The 17,449-nt window shown below is 38.0% G+C and overlaps 1 pseudogene; it reads left to right on the plus strand.

The window, feature by feature from the left end:
- Positions 1-1,775: 1,775 nt before the first annotated feature.
- Positions 1,776-3,196, plus strand: LOC116089506 (annotated as a pseudogene).
- The last annotated feature ends 14,253 nt before the right edge of the window (positions 3,197-17,449 follow it).

The following is a 17,449-nucleotide window of genomic DNA, read 5'->3' on the forward strand; positions in this document are numbered from 1 at the left end:
CTGCCTCCCAAGTGCGGGACTAAAGGCGTGCACCACCACCGCCTGGCTGAACTATGTTTTTTCTAACCTATTTCTTTCAGAATTTATTGTTGGTATAAATGATGGTATAAATAATTTGTTTAATTATTGATTTTATATCTTCCAGCTCTAATGTGTTTATTATAGGTGAGCACTTTCTAGTAGAATCTAGGACAAAAGTTAAGCATAGGATGGTGGAAGTAGATCTGGGAGGGATTAAGGGAGAATTGCAGGTGATTGTATGTTCTCAAAGAATTAGTAAAAATATTCTGTTAAAAATCTAACATTGTTGGAGATGATGTGAGGAAAGAGAAACCCTTACTCATGGTTGGTGATGGGAAACTGTGGAGACAGGAGAGAACAGTAGAGAGGGAGCATATCTGAAAGTTATGAAACACCATGGAACCAGGATGGCTAGTGGCAGCATTGTGCTTGAATCAGAGTGGAGTTAGACTGTTCTGGTACTGACCACTGTAGGAGAGTAATTAGTACCATTTTACCTTCTCTTCCAGAAACTGGAGTGGGGGTTGTTGTGTACCATTGAGAGAATTCTGAAAACAGAAGAAGTCAGCAAGAAATTGCCTCTAGTTTAAAAGATCTGGTGATTAGGAAAGGAACAGTGATTATGCTACAATATCTTTAAAATATCCTGGCTGGAGGAGATGGGAATGGAATGGATTATGAGAAGTTAACTGTTCTTCTATTGCAAGAATCTGATGGCAAGGAGAGAGCTGGGATAGGTCACAAGCTAGTAAAGAAAGGAAGACAAATAGAAACTATCACATGCCCTTATGAAGTTGAGGCAAACCAACCAAATTCTGAATGGAGGACAATGAGAGATTAAACGGCTCGGGGTTAATGTTAGCTTTGAAGCAAAGATTGAATTTAAACTCAGAATCTGTTGTCTTAGAGATCCATCTGTGGCTTACTCCCTTGCCTTGGAATTACAGGTGCACACTGCCACATCTGGCCTTTTATGTAAATGCTGGAATACCAGCATCAGGTCCTCAATTTACTTGGCAAACACCACTGGATAAGTCACTTCTCCATCATACATTTGCCCATTTAAAGACAAATCATTGAATTTTTAAATACCTTATAAATTCCATATGTGTAGTAGAAAAATATTTAAAATTTCAGTGAGGGGTTTTTGCCCCACCTTAGGTTATTGGTTTCCTGGATAAAAACATGCACTGCCTTTATAGTTTTAAATAGCCTTAGGCAGCACAATAGCTGGGCAGTTGCTTCCATGCTGTTCGAATCTACTTTCCTATTCATATCCCCAAGTTATCACTTACTATTTATTATTTTCCATCTGAGCTAATCTTAAGTCCAATTGAGCAGACCTCTGGGCCATGTTCTCTTGGCCCTTTGCTCATGGCACCTCTCCTTTGCTCTCTTGCATGTTCTTCTTCTTCCATGGTGGCTTCCTATTTCTCCTTCCCTCCTCATGGTTCTTTCTCTCTAAACCCAGAAAACCTCAACCTCATCTATGTCTCTATTGCCCAGCTTTTGTTTGTTGACATCTCTACTTACCAATCACAATTAACTGGGGACAGGATCACTCAATGTCTTACATACAGACTCTTTTGTCTTTGGGGTAGCCAGCCTTGGTGGTCCCAAATTAACATTAGAATACAAGCAACATTAGGCCAAACCACTACACATATGTTATCAGAGCCAGAGAAGACACTCAGGTCCTAGGACTCTTGTCACCCGTGTCCTAATCAGGGTCATCTCCCTAAAGATCTATCAGAATGGCCTTCCATGCCCCACCCACACTCCTGAATCTGGCTTCACAGAGACTGGTGAGGGATGAAGTATTGAACATCTCTGCTCTGGAGTACCTACCAAGGGAATTCTTCCTACTTCTGTTCAAGGAGGCCAACACTCAAAGAAAAGCAGAGATGATTAAGATCCTGGTGGAATACTGGCCCTACCTTTGCCTTCATGTTGGGTTACTGATTAATAAACCCAACTTTCAGACCTTCCAGGCTATACTGGATGGAGTAGACACATGGCTGAAATGGAAGTATGACTCCAGGATGTGCAGGCTTCAAGTGGTTCACTTGAATGAATACCATGCTTCCTTGGATATGCAGGATGGAAGAGAGGGCAAAGACTACTTAGTAGAAACTATGCTTAAGAAGCAAATAAAGGAGAGCCACTCAAGATGCACAAGAAAACAGTTTTTGAGGCTGTTCAGTGACCTTTCCTTTATGTCTTTTCTGCATGAAGATAAACACCAAACACAGTTGTTGCAGTGGGCAAAAGAAAGAAAGGATTTCTTGGATCTGTGCTGTGAGAAGTTAGAGATTGGAGCAATAGTCCAAGGTCAGGAATGTGTTAAAATTTTTACAGCCAGAGTTCATCAAGGAGTTGGAACTGAATACAATGGGGAATCTGTCCAAACTTTGTACCTCACATTGGCCAGATGAGAACTCTTCATAAAATCATGCTAATACGCATCTTTGGAACAAGGACTTTCATACAAGAGGAGAAGTGGAACGTCACCAAGATCATTTCTCTGTTCCCCAAACTCAACTGTCTCCAGCATCTCACTATTGATGATGTCTATTTTCTCACAGACAACGTGAAAGAGTTGTTCAGGTGTCTAGCCCCATTGGTGTCCCTTGAGATTACTCTGTGCCAGCTCTCTCAGTCAGATTTGGAGTCATTTGCCTAGCATTGGAACTACAGTCAGCTTAAACATCTGTGCTTGAGAGGTGCCACTTTAACTTACTTGGATGTCAATCCTCTAGGAGATTTCTTAGAGAATGTCTCAGATAATCTGTAGACTCTGAACTTAGAAAACTGTAGGATGAGTGACTCTCACCTAGGTATCCTTTGGCCTGCCCTTATCAAGTACTCTCAGCTCACTAGCATCAATTTGTATGACAACAACATCTCCAAGGATGCCCTGAAGACCTTTCTGGTCCACACTACCAATCTGAGCCAGTTGACTACAGAAATGTATCCTGCTCCATTAGAGGTCTAAAATGAGTCTAATTATGTTGAAGTAGACATATCTTCTCGGTATTGTGCTGAACTCAGGGAAACACTCATGGGTATAAGGCAGCCCAATTCAGTCTCCTTTGGTTCTTATTCCTGTTATGACTGTGATGTACGTTATTTATATGAAGATGGCGATGTCATACATTGTTTGTGCCAGGAGTAACAACAGGAATATTCCTTCTGGATACTTAGATATTCCTAGGGACTGGTCTCTCATCCAGAGGACCCAAAACACATGGTTTTGGACATTTCTCAATGTGATGAAACAATGGTCCAAACTCCTGTCAGGACTGACTCTTCACTGGCTTTCTCCTATCTGTGAAATTATGGTCAGATCCTGAAAACCTGATATTCTCTGTGATGTGCTTCTCAGTTGTTAGTTGGCCTTCAAGATCATAGTCAGAATAGTTCTTTGGCTGTACACAATAATGTCTAACCCTGTTTCCCATGACCTCTCAATGTGCAGTGAAGCTATTCTGACATTCCCCGTTCTGCATCTGCCTGGTGGGTTGGTCATGAGTAAAGTCTTCAAAGATGTATTAAGTCTTCAAAGTAGCAATGAATGCAAAGCCAAATCTTAAGGAAGGGAGTTTTCATGAATGAGCATCAGTTTGCAATCCAGGGTAGTAGCCAGGCTAGTAGGAATTTTCTGTGCTTCAAAGATAGAAAACAATGAAGAACAAAGGAGTGGAGCATCAGCCACCTTTTAAAATCCTTTTCCTTTCTAATAATTCATTGTAGCTTAGACTGGCCTTGAATGCTTCATCCTCTTTCCTCTACTTAGATTAATGAGGTTGCTGACAGATAACCTCCAAGGCCAGCTTGTAGATCACCTGACTGAGGCTCTGTTCTTCAGGGTTCCCAACCTCTGATTGGCCTCCTGCATATTAAGGACTCAATAGTCTCTGTCCTCTCTAAAAGAATTGTCAGTCCCTAGGAATTGCATAATACATATACCTGAGTCTACTACCCAATGTGTTCCCTTGCATCTCTTTATGTAATCAGGTATCATTAAAGAGTGCTCCAAACCTTTTGGTATTTTTTTCTTTGTTAGGTTGATTTAAAATATATAGTTAGTTAAGATTCCTTTGCGTAAGAACAACAACAACAAAAAAGAATACAAGCAACATTAGGCCAACTCACTACACATGTTAATTTCTTGTTATAGTAATATCTTACAAATATTTTCTCTCACTCACTGGGTTATCTCTCCCTAATGTTGAGTGTTTTGCTTGCTGTTGGGAATCATTTTATTTGATGCAATCCCATTTGTCTACTTCTGCGTTTATTGCTCAGGCTTTGGAGTATTTAACACCATTGTAAAGGGCGATGCCTGAAAGCACTTCCCTTGGTTGCAATATGATGTTGCAGAAAGTCGTCTGATGCTAAGTGTATCAAGAAGCAAAGATTACATGAATTATATTATCTTGGCTTGCAGCCATACTTCCTTTAAAAATTAAAACATGAAAACAAGGAAAAAAGCCAAGTAACATTTTTTAAGACTTCATATTACTAGAATTTGATGTAAAACATAAATAATTTACTCTAGATTCATCAATTCAGCCTCACTTAGAATAGTAATTAAATTAATACCACTCAGATACCCTTGAAAAACTATGGAAGTATGTCCTTAATCATTTATATCATATTGTATATAGCTGCATATTACTGAGACTTTCATTTAAAATTCTCTTCCCATTCAATGATTCAATATTTTGTCCCAACACCAATTTTGGACTTGATATATCCTTTGGTCTGTTTCCACCTGGGAGTGGCTCATACAAGTCAAAATGCTTCTCTGGAAGCAAATGTACTTTCCCTCATCATTTCAGAGTCAGATGTGGCTATCTGTTTGGAAATGTCTGAACCACCCACACTAACATTCAATGGGTTCTTGAAACAGAAAGAAAGGTGACTCAATGCATATTTGAGAGGGAGCCACCATGGGGAACGGTCTTGAAGCATGAGTGGGGTCCTTATCTAGGAAATTTCACCCTGAAATTGGTATGAGAAGGACTTCCCCTGCTTCTGCCCTAGGCCTGCAAGTCCCTGTGCACGGAGACCCATGTCCTCCCTTTTACCCCATCAGAATTGGTAAAGCAACCCAAAATCCAGGTTAAACTTCCTTTATCCTTATAATGTCATGTCTAACAGCATCTGGAATTCCTCCTTATGCAAATGAGCATTCTAGCACCCTAACCCTGACCAATACTGTACACACACCTGAAAGCCTCTACCAATACCCCAAAGGTTTAAGTAGCCTTTGATCCCCCTGCCCCCTAATCAAAGGAGGTGCTCATTGAAATTGCCTCCCCACAAGTCTGTTTCTCCTCATGCTCATTGGTTGCCTGAGGTATTCATCACCCCTAGCTGTTCCTACTTTCTCTCTCAGGCCTTTGTAGGGACAGTGGACTGGGAAGGACACCTACTGTCAGCTTGTTTCATCACAGAGGAGTGTGGGTTTGTTTATGACTACAAGTCTCCTCCTTCCTTCATACAGTGGATTCTCTTATTCTTCTATCTTTATCTTCTATGCTTTTTCTGTTTCTACCTTCTACCCACATTTGTTTTCCTTCCTATCCTATTTCTCCATATATTCTATTTTTTTTAATTACAAATCGAGGCAATTGTTGTATTAGCTCTTTGACCTTGTTAGCTCTACAAAAATCGTCTGACTTTCTCAACTTTCAGTGTGTTGCTCCCATATGCTTGCACAACCACCACAGAAATAAGAAACAGCCATTCTCCCAGCATTCCACTGTGGCAGTTTAACCCTTTTCTTGTATGAAGCATGTTACCTCCCCACTTCAGCTCAGCCTTCGGACTGACTCTGGGTGTTTCCGCTTGAGACTGCTACCTGGGGAGCTAAGACTAAGCTCTCTGCAGACTGTCAGATCTCTGAAGAAAGCTGCCCCGGATGTTCACGCTGAGATATGACAAAGGCCCACTGCCTGAAGACAACCACAGATATCCTAGCCGCTGGGGACCTTGCCTCCTGACTCCTTCCACAGTGTTTATGTTATGCAAATATCATTGTAACCTAGAGATTCGGTTTTCATATATATATATATATATATGACATTCTGAGTAAAGAGACGAAACTTTGATTAGGGTGCAACTTGGCTGTGTGTTTTCTCTTGTTCTTGAACCCTATATTTCAGTTCCTTTAGTCTTACGCCTGAGGGAACCCAAGTTCGTGAAACTGTGGGACAGTTTCAGAAGCAGTGTTCAGATGTAGAGTTTTAGAGGCTCTAGTAGTGTAGTATGGGAACATTTCATGCTGATGAAGTCTAGTCTACTCTGCCTTTCCCTTTGTTCTTTGTACACACACTCCATTCCTCAACAACAAGGTAAAAAATAATGCAGAACTATTCATTGCGAAACTTGAGGTTACAGATATAAATACCACATAAACATAATAGCTCTTACTTAATCTTACTATAAAGAATGGACAAAAATCTCTCAAATCTTCAGTAATTAAATTTAAGTCGATATAACAAAATAATTTTGGTATAGTTTAGTGTGTGAGTATGTTTTCAAAAGTGCTAACAAGCTAAAATTATATTAAATCAAAATTCTGAAATATCAAGTTCTTCACGTGGATTTCAAACAGTATTTAATATAAGTTAGTAAATCATTTTAAAGTGTATCTTTGTTGCTTTACAAAGACATCTCAAGACTTAGTATTCTACCTTCAATACTGTGCTTCAGAAATTTTAATAACATAAACGTCTTTAGATGCTTATTTTGAGACTTATTTCTAGTTCAGATGTTACTTAGACAATTTGTAATATGCTTCAACCTCATTTTTGTTCCTCAAAAACCTAAATTAAGATTTAATGACTCCTAGGGCCCTATTTGGCTTTGATAAATTGTGCTTCATAGCTATGTAGATCAATCTAGAGATCTTGGGTGGCCATGATAGGTTTGCATCTTTGAGTGCCTAACTAACATATAAATGTTACCAGTACAAGGTTCTGAAATCTTGTGTATAGATGTTGTACAGTGCTTGCTTGCCTAGTGTGTACAAAGTCCTGGGTTCAATCCCCAGAACTGCAGAACCAAGAAAACAATGTGGAGAAAGGGAACAGTGAAAGGATTGTGTCTTTTGAGAACCATAAGTTTCTGGGACAGGGAGGAATAAGCTCAAGAGCCAGAGAAACAGGAAGTTTGCTGTGAGACCTAGAAGTTTACTTTTCTAGAAAAGTCAGAGACTCTGCTCCATAAGTTTCAACAATATGGCTGCCTAAAGAAGACCTGACTAAGGACAATACTAATAGACATGCTACTTGGAAAGGAATGAACCTTATAGGACCCTAATGGTAGACAAGGAACTGCCGGCCAACTAAGGAATGCTGAGGGAAGATATACAGTCTTCCCTAAGGAAATGCACCAATTGGTTATCCAATACCAAGTGATTTTCTATAAGAGCATATACATTCAAAGTAGCATTACACAGACTGAGCAGGCTGTATTTGTTATGTTGGAATGTGTGTGTGTGTGTGTGTGTGTGTGTGTGTGTGTGTGTTGTGTGGGTATGTGTGTGTATCTAAAGAAATAAAGGGCATACATGAGATAAGGGAAGATACATGGGAAGGAGTAGAGGGAAGAAAAGTGGAAATGACATTAATTATATTTTAATTTAAAAATATCAAATAGTTTATAGAAAAGAATGGAAATCTAAGAAAATCACACACACACACACACACACACACACACACACACACACACACACAAATATACACTTGTACCTTTTGAGAAGACAGGTGGGTAACATAAGAAATACCATGTGGAAGTGATTAAGTTAAATCTTAAGGACTGTGACATTGTAAGTCGTACAAACATTCAATTAGAGTTATAAAGCCCAAATTATAAGATTATGTGTAATTTATTTAAAGTAGCAGTGCCTTCTAGCTTGATACAAATCCTTCTTACATTATTAGTGAGCTAGACCTTTGAAATCACTAGGCAAGACAATTTTATCGCTTCCTAATTAGGCTTCACATGATAAAAGCACACTTTTATATAAAACAGAAAAACTCAACAGACTTTCAGATATTAGAAGAGCAAAACTGTGGATTAGCCTTTCAATATGCTTTTTTTCCTTTAATCTCCATTTCAAAATAGTTTTCTTATCCTTTGCTGGTAATATAAAAACAATGTTGTAGAAGTGAGACATTAAGTAAAGTTGACATTTACAGAAGGGCAAGTTTTGTGGCTTTGATGGAGATTTTCTACAAAAAATTTTTTTTGAGATCCTTCCATATGGGAAACAGTCTCTTGCTTTGTAATGCAAATTAGTATAATTCAAATTTATATCATCTGCATTCATAAATATTTTGTGATTTGAGTTATCATGCTGTGCATTGTTATTTACTCTGCATGTTCAGACAGTGTCTGTGGCATCCCTGGCCACTGGTAACCATCTTTAGCTTCACTTTTATTCTCTGGCATAAAGAGATACTTCAGGTCATCTTAGCATGTTTTCAAACTTTCTACACATCTCCAGAACCAGGCATCTCTCCAAGGATCCATGAAACCTTTCAGGTAAAAAGATTAAAAGCTAAGAACAAGAAAGTGTTTGTGCTTAGTGTTAATAGAAGCTGTTTTCTAGATAGTCTCAGAGGACAGAAATGCCAGTAATTCTCTAAGATCCTTGAGGGGTCAGTGGGCCTGACTAATCTCGTGGGCAATAGTTTGTCTTTCCACTTACACATATTTTTCCTTAATCTTTTAACATTAAGCTTGAGTTAAATTCCTTCCAAGAAAATTTGTTTTTTCATAGTATTAAACATTTTCTCTAATAGCTCTCCTTTGTGATATGTACTTATATATCTACTTATACATTGCAATTAATTTATTATTCATGCAAATATAGAAGAAACACCAATTTTGTATAATTTTATATCTAAACCTAAGGCTATGTCAAAACTGAATTAAATTTAAAAATCAAAATGAGTTGATGGCTTAATATAACATGTTTTCTACCCTTTGACTCCTAAAGAAGTCCTAATAAGAAAAGTAGAAAAAAATTAGGTGTAGTTCTTGGAGAGGTGGAATTAATATTGTTTAGTTTGTGAAACAGAATGTGTGTGTGTGTGTGTGTGTGTGTGTGTGTGTGTGATGTTTGTGGTATATGCACTTGTCAGTATGTGTATATGTATATAGATGCACATGTACATGTTTTTTGTGTGGAAGTCAGAAGTAGGTATTGAATATTTTTCCTTGATTGATCCCTACTTCGTTTTTTTGAGACAGGATCTTTCACTGAACCTAACCATTCATCCAACAGCTGAAACAACTAGCCAATAAGTTCTAGGGAGTTACCTATATGACCAATTGTCTTAGTCACTTACCACTTTATTACTGTGAAGAAGCACTATAACCTTGACAACTCTTATTCTTTCATAATATTATTATGGCTTATTGGGAATTCCATATCATGAATCCCACTCTTACTTCCTGGTCCTCCCAGGTCCACCTTCCAACTCTTGAGAATGCCCCCCAACAAAAGTAGAAGAAAAACAAACAAACAAAGATAAAGGTTTAATTTTTGTAAGTAATTTTTATTCAAACCACCAAACACATTCTCCCAGTGCTGGAGTTACAGGTACACACCACCATACCTGGATTGTTATGCCAATTCTGTGGATCTAAACTCAGATCCTAATGAATGTACTATAGGTTCTTTACCCACCCAAGTGTCTCCATAGTTCCAGAAGTGTAAATTTATTTATTTACAAAATTCTATACTCTGAGAAAAGCAAACTATCACGAATATATTCCTTTAATTTATCAAAGTGTGGGGAAAAAAACGGAATAAAGCTGAAATGGGATTTTGGTTTTAGTGGAAAGAATAAAGATATACTTACCTATTCGTATACTTGAAAATTACTCTAAAACATTGAGAGTGGACAACAGACATTCATGTTCTATAATTCACAAATTTACATGGTATCCTTAATGCTGAATACTCACTGAAAAAACATATGTCAATAACTATTACATAAGCTGAGTTTCCTTAAGGAATACAGAGATTTAAAAATTAAGACCTACCATGCTTTAAAGAGATAAAAAATTTAAAAACAAAAGCAAAAACAGTGATTCAGACTAAAATTAAAAAAAAAAAAGGAGGAAAAGAAAGCCAGATACTTGGTAAGTGAGGGATCCGGGCTGCACAAGGCAAGAGCAAGATCAAGACAGGAGGCCTCCTTTATTACTGTCTCAGTTTGTTCCAGAGTATGAACAGTACATAAGACAACCCTGTAAACACCACACAAACTGAGAAAAGAAGTATATCTATATTGTAAAATGTCATATGCACATACTTTTCTAATTCATGTGAATCCATGACAAAACAAACTCAACAACCGAAGCAAATACAGCAAGGACAGAAAATTATCAAAACCTAGTAATATTCACATGTATAGTGATGACCAGTGTGAAAATAAAATAAATAAAAGTTTATATGTTCAATAGCAAAATATAAGTCTTTAGAAACAGGCTCAAAGTATGTGAGCAAAACTATAAAGCAAGTTTTGAGTCAAAGGTGGGAACAAAAGACAAAGGCTAGAATGTCTTTTAAGATTCTTCAGGATGCTTTGACATCAAGATCTTAAATCACACTACTATAGCTAGTCTTCAATGAATCCAAATGATTTGTTCTGCGAAGCTAGAAAAAGCAAGTATTAAATTCAGATGGAAAAAACAAATATCCTGAGTCAGCTTAGTAGAAAGGAAGGTCTCTAGGACAGTACAAATCTGACTTGATATTAGAGTGCACTATAAATCCTGTGGTATTAAAACACAAAAAGCTAGAGGGTTAAGGCAGGAGTGAGTGGATGAGTCGGGGAGCACCCTCTTAGAGGCAAAGGGTAGGGAGCATGGGATGGGGGCTTTGTGGAGAGGAGACCGGGAAGGGGACAACATTTGAAATGTAAATAAATAAAATAGTCAATGAAAACCAAACAAACAAAGAAACAGAAAAGCAGTGGCTCATGACTGGTCAGACTGAAATGCAATAAAAAGCTCAAGAATAGTTTCATCAAATATAAAAAGCCTAGTAAATAATAAATATGACCACTCAAAGAAATGAGACCATCAGACTTTAACATTAATGTTCTTTATAGGAATATAATAAAATACTAGACAAAGATTAAATGAGATCAGTGACTCAAACCAGATGTAGAGATTAGAGAGAGGGTCATGAGACTACGTAAGTAGCACAATTACTCTGTTGCTCCAGTATAAGGAAATGCATTATGAATGAGATAGAGGTAATAAAAGAAAATAAAGAATAGATAAGATATGGGAGGTAATATAATAGTGGCTTTAATAAACATTTAATTGTGAAATACATCGTATTCAAAGTTTAAACGTCAGACCATTAGTAAAATATCTATCTTATCTATCGATCTGTCTATTTATCTATCCATCCATCTATCTTCTATCTATCCATCCACCCACCTTCTTTCTGTCTATCTACTATCTATCCATCATTTACCAAGTCTGCCTCTTCCAGCCTGACAGTTTCTTTCTTTTTTTTTATAGTATATCACATTCATTAGTATTACATCAACAAATATAAAAACAAGAGATATCAAATCAATATGGAACTCCAGGAAAGTTAATTTGTGTAAGTTCTTAATCTTTTCATCAGGAAAGGGAGGCTATGGAGAGAAGTTGGTGGATCACAAAGTCACTTCTTGTTCTTCATTTGTTTGAATGTTCTGAGATTCTATGAAAGGCCCTAACTCTGGAGACACTAGGAAAAAAGGTTTACCCCAAGAACAGGTGACTGAGCTGAATGATGAACAGGACACCATGGTTGTTTATAACAGTAATAGGAAGGGACAGAAGAAGTGAATCATGAGAGCTCTAAAAATTCTAAGAGTTGCAGATGACATCATGAGAAAAGATTGTAAAGATTACTTTTGATCTAGAAAGATACTAATAGCCAAGTCCTGATGCCTTTTTAGGAAGCTCTAAATATGATCCATTAGGAAGCTCTAAATATGATCCACATATCCAGGTTTAATACTGATGAGGTTCTGGAAAGAGGAGTTCAAGAGTTTGAGAATAGATAGATGCGAAGATGAAGAGAAGAGGAGGAAAGATGGAAGAGGAGAAAGAGATTAATTGTTTGATTAGCTGGGTGTTTCTTTCTCTATTGCTCTCTCTTTCCCTCCCTCTCTCTCCCTTTCGGTCTTCCTGTTTCTGTCTGTCTTTCTGTGTCTCTCTGCCTGTCTCTGTCTGTCTGTCTGTCTTCTCCCTCAGTGTATTTGTGTGTGTGTATGTATGTGCGTGCGTGTGTGTGTGTGTGTGTGTGTGTGTGTGTGTGTGTGTGTGTGTGTGCGCGCACATATAGTTAAATTTTCAAAGCTTATTTGAAAAGTTTTTAAGAAAAAATAGGAAAAGCAAGGCCAAAATGTTAGGAGGAATGACAATAAGTACTTTCAAATTGGTAAATAGTCAGACTTTAATCATGAAAAGATCATCCGTTTCACTGATACACAAAGCACTTGGTTCAGATTCTCATGAGATGCTCCGTCTTGTGGATTAGGTTGGAAGCACTGACTGTGTCAAGATGTTAATCTGACATATTTATATCAACTGCAGCAGGACAAGCTCTTTAGTAGACAGTTGGTTTGATTTTAAAAGGTTAACATACACTCAACAGTCCTCTCAGTCTTGCCTTTGGCCTTAAGGACTTGCCCTGCCCAGGCCTCTTTCCCCTACTGTTTATACTGTTCTTCCAAGGGGAACTCACTGACCAACCTCTGCAGCTAGCTCTTGTCAACCTTCAGGGAGACCCAGTGTAGCCACAATGCCGTGTTCAAACAAGAGAAAGCCACTGAGGCCCAGATATCTGACTGTTTTCTGCTGCCCAATGCTGGGAAGACAACCTGCCATACCCTGGCTTTGTTTCTGGTACTAGGGGAGATGTTCAAGTGCTTATGCTTATATATTGAGCACCTTTGTGACTGGGCTGATCTATTTTCCAAGTGCCCAACTTTCACCTCTTCAGGGAATGCTCTACTAATCTAAGCTACTTGATCAACTCCTCATGTTTTAAAACCTGCTATTTGTGTGTCATTAACAAGCAATACACTTTAGTGTTTTACTTTATATTTGAAGGATTTGATGAATGCTACTAAGCTGAAAAGTCCATTGGAAATGAAAAATGTCACATGTCTCTTCCTTTCTCCTTTCTCCTTTCTCTTTCCTCCATCTCTCTTCTCTCTGCCTTCCTTTCTTGTTTACAGTTAACTCCAACACAAATATAATGGGAGAACCACAGAGCTCAGCATGTACATGTAAACATATTTTGAGTTCCCCTCTTTAGGTAATAGTTAAAGGGCTCTCAGTTTGAGATTAATCAGACACTGTTAGTCTTTGCTAAGCACTACTTGTACTTTGGGGAACCTTCCAGGGAATAGTCATGTGGATGTGAGAACTTGCTTTGTTGGTATTTTGAGTTAGGAAGAGAGAAATGAATCTTGACAAGGGAACACTACCACATAGTTACTATCCATGTTGCCTCACTCCTGGGTTGATTCCAGGCACACAAGGAGCTCTGTGTTTCATGAAGTCCTTGGCAGCCTTGGTTTCAGAGTGCTATTGGGCATGTACAATGTCACTGTGCTGGGTAAGCCAATCATTTCTCAAAGGATGGTGTGACACTCAGTCACCATGATGGTTTTGGCTTATCTGGGCAAGGATTCAAGAACAGGTATTTGCTAAGACCCTACAGGTGAATTGGTTCATGGGTCTTTTTATTAATTGTTTCCTCAATTGTGATGTACTGAATATGAAATGTGTAGAAACTATAGACAGAAAAGGCAATTTTGACAGTAAAACTCACAATAGAAATTCTTCTTGTCCTAAAGAACTTAGTAATATATTTAGCTTTTATTGTTTGTTTGTTTTTCCAAGTGCCTTGATAATGACTCATGAGACCCATCATTAGACAGGAACCATTTGTTCTTTTAAATGGAAGTAACTCTTGACGCCAAAGCTATATCTATTTGTCTAGAATGGGCATCTTAGAAGATGTCTATACAATAGTTCATTCTTTCTGAAAAATTCAGTATTTCTGTGAGCTTATGTTTTTATATACAAGCTTCCACATATAATTTCCCCTCTCCCCAACACACACAAGTTCCCAGGAAAAACTTTGAAATAGTTGAAGGACATTATCAGAATTCAACGTACTTTCATCCTGCGATATAGAAATATATTTGTTTATATCCTCTATGAGGATGTTCATACCAGTGCTGGGGAAGTAGATTACATTTCTGGAGGCACTTATCATAAATAACCAGAGATCCAGATGTTATTATAAATATCAACAAAGGGGGAACTCAACATATCCAACAAGCACTCCAGAAAGTTTCAGGCAAGTTTCCAGACTCAGGTGTCTCCTGATGTTTTTCTAGAGGTTGAGATTCCATTGAAAAATTCATTGGGCTGAGTATAGGGCCCCCAGTGAATGAGCTAGAGAAAGGACCCAAGGAGCTGAAGGGTTTGTAGCCCCTTAGGAAGAACAACAATATGATCTAACTAGTACCCTCATAGCTCCCAGGGACTAAACTACCAACCAAAGAGTATACATGGTGGGAACAGATGGTTCCAGCAGCAAATGTAGCAGAGGATGGCCAAGTCGGTCATCAATGGGAGGAGAGGACCTTGGCCATGTGAAGGTTCTATAGCCCATTGTAGGGGAATGCCAGGGCCAGGAAGTGGGAGAGGGTGGGTTGGTGAGCAGGGAGAGCAGGGAGGGAGCAGGGTTTTTGTTTGTTTGTTTGTTTTCATTTTTTTTCTTTTTTTCAGAGGGGAAACTGAGAAAGGAGATATCATATGACATGTAAATAAAGAAAATATCTAATTAAAAAAAGAAGAAGAAAAATCTGAGATCTCAAATCATGTGCCTTGAAAACTCTTTAACTTTTTAGCTTTATGAGTTAGCCTTAAGTTACAATAACCCAAATAGAATTTCAGTCAGATATAAAAATAATTATAAGGAACATATTGTTGAAAACAGTTTTATGTTTTCATGCAACAGTGGACACTGCAAATCCCACCTGCATGCCTCTGCTTAGCAATGTCTGTCCTATTTCTTCAGTGTCTCTGTCAAGAAAGAACACTCAAATGACAGTTCTGTATTTACATTTTAGTTTCTATCTTGTAGCATCATGTCAATTGCCATAATCTAAAAATTTCTGCCTCACAGGATAAATAAAGCAGTCTAAAAATGAATCATATGTACCAAAAGTTAATAATCTTTCACTTCCTCCTGCTTGAGTCACAGAGAACTCACCCCCTACAAATATGAAAAGGAATGATCTTCAGTCTTGGGGTCCCTTCCCTCCATTTCCTTATTCCCAGCCTGGCATGATTTTCATAGCAGAGATAAATTAGAGCTCTGTCTATTAGGGACTCAATAGTGCATCTAAGGAATTACTCTCTCCTCTTTTAACTCCTTTATCTAGCTTGATGGGGACATTCTAATGTCAAGATTCTAACTTTGCTCATGTTTTCACCTCTCATGATTTAATTATCCTGCACATAGCCATCATTTTCATACAAAAACATGTCCTCCAATGCTTTGCCCCATTTCAGTCCCTCCAAACTATATTCAAGAAACTAAACACAGCATCTTCTTACCTTATCCTGTGTGTCTTAAGGTCTATGTGTGATGCACTGGAGATAAAAGACCCCCATGAAGATGACTTAATTTCCTAGACCAATCCATACAGAGGAAGATGATCCTTAAAAATGTGACTATTAACATAGGACTTCTAGGAAAAATTGCAGACTAGAGGTTATCTCTGTTATACCATTGGAAGAGACACTATGTGAGAGAATTAAAAATCTAGATACAATCTTCTGTTGTATCTGAAAAAAATGCCTTACTTACAGACACAAGTATATATGTGTGTATATACATATACATATATATGTATAAATATGAGTATATATACATAGATATATGTGTACGTATGTATGCATATGTATGTTTATACACACACACATATACACACACATATACAGCATGTGAAATCTATACCCTTTGTGACCTCTAGATCGGAAACCCAAACAAAAATCAGTTTAAAAGTCTTTGTAGTTAAACTATACCTTAGAACAGTTTTTCTCAACCCATGGGTTGCAGCAGCTTTTGGGGGTTGAACAACCCTTTCATAGGGGCCACATAAGACTATTAGAAAACACAGATATTTACATTATGATTCACAATAGTAACAAAATTATATTTATAAAGTAGCAAGGAAAATAATTATGGTTGGAAATCACAACTCAAAGAAATGTATTAAAGGGTCATAGCATTAGGAACATTGAGAACCATCACCTAGAGCAAATAAACTTATCAGATAACTATAGAATATTGCATCCAACAGAAACTGAGTGCACATTCTTCTCATAAGCCCATGGAATAATCTGTACAATAGGCTACATTCTTAGCCAGATATCAAGGTTCACCAAGTATAAAACTCAAAATATACCTTTTTGTATCTTATAATGAATGAAGTAATATAATGAAAGTAGAAATCAATAGCAAGAGAAACTACATTCACATGTGGGATTCCAGGTTTTTTTTCTGTCAACTTGATACAAGCAAAAGAGTTACCTGGGAACAGGAACCTCACCTGAGAAATTGTTACCATCAGATGTATATAGGCAAGTCTAAAGGGAATTTTCATAAGTACTTATTAATATGGTAGGTCCCATGTCACCACAGTGGTACTATATGTATATGAAGCGAACTGAGCAAGCCAGAAAGAGCATTAAAAAAATCAAAAATCCATCAAATAAATAAACTATTAGTACCCATTAGGAAACTAAGGAAATCCCCAAAAGTAGTAGGGTGTAATAGATAATGAAGGACAAGGAAGAAATTAATGAAATGAAGCCTAAATGAATGAATGGAAATGATCAGAGTTGATTATTTGAAAAACAGGTGAACAAGTCTGAAAAACTCATAGCTAAATAACCCCAAAAAAAGCAAGAGAACATTCAAATAAATTAAGTCAGAGATGAAAAGAGGGAGACTGCTACAGATCTCAAGGAAATGCATAGAGTCATCAGGGAATACTCTGAAATTTTACAATAGAAATGGAATATTGAGCAGACAACAGAGAGGCACAGGCCCCATGAGTCGCAGGGGAGCCGCTGGGTGGCAGGGACAGGATCCTCTCAGCTTCCAAGTGGCAGAGGTGGATCAGCGACCTTAGCTGCCCCTCCCTTGCACAAGGCGGGTCTGCCTCCAGGGACCACTATGACCCGGACTCTCCAGTGAGAGACACCATCTTCTCTCCAGTGAGTTCCTAAGACAGGAGCAGACAACAGGGAGGCACAGGCCCCACGAGTCGCAGGGGAGCCGCCGGGTGGCAGGGACAGG

Source organism: Mastomys coucha, unplaced genomic scaffold (assembly GCF_008632895.1).
Source record: "Mastomys coucha isolate ucsf_1 unplaced genomic scaffold, UCSF_Mcou_1 pScaffold14, whole genome shotgun sequence".
Classification (NCBI taxonomy): Eukaryota; Metazoa; Chordata; class Mammalia; order Rodentia; family Muridae; genus Mastomys; species Mastomys coucha.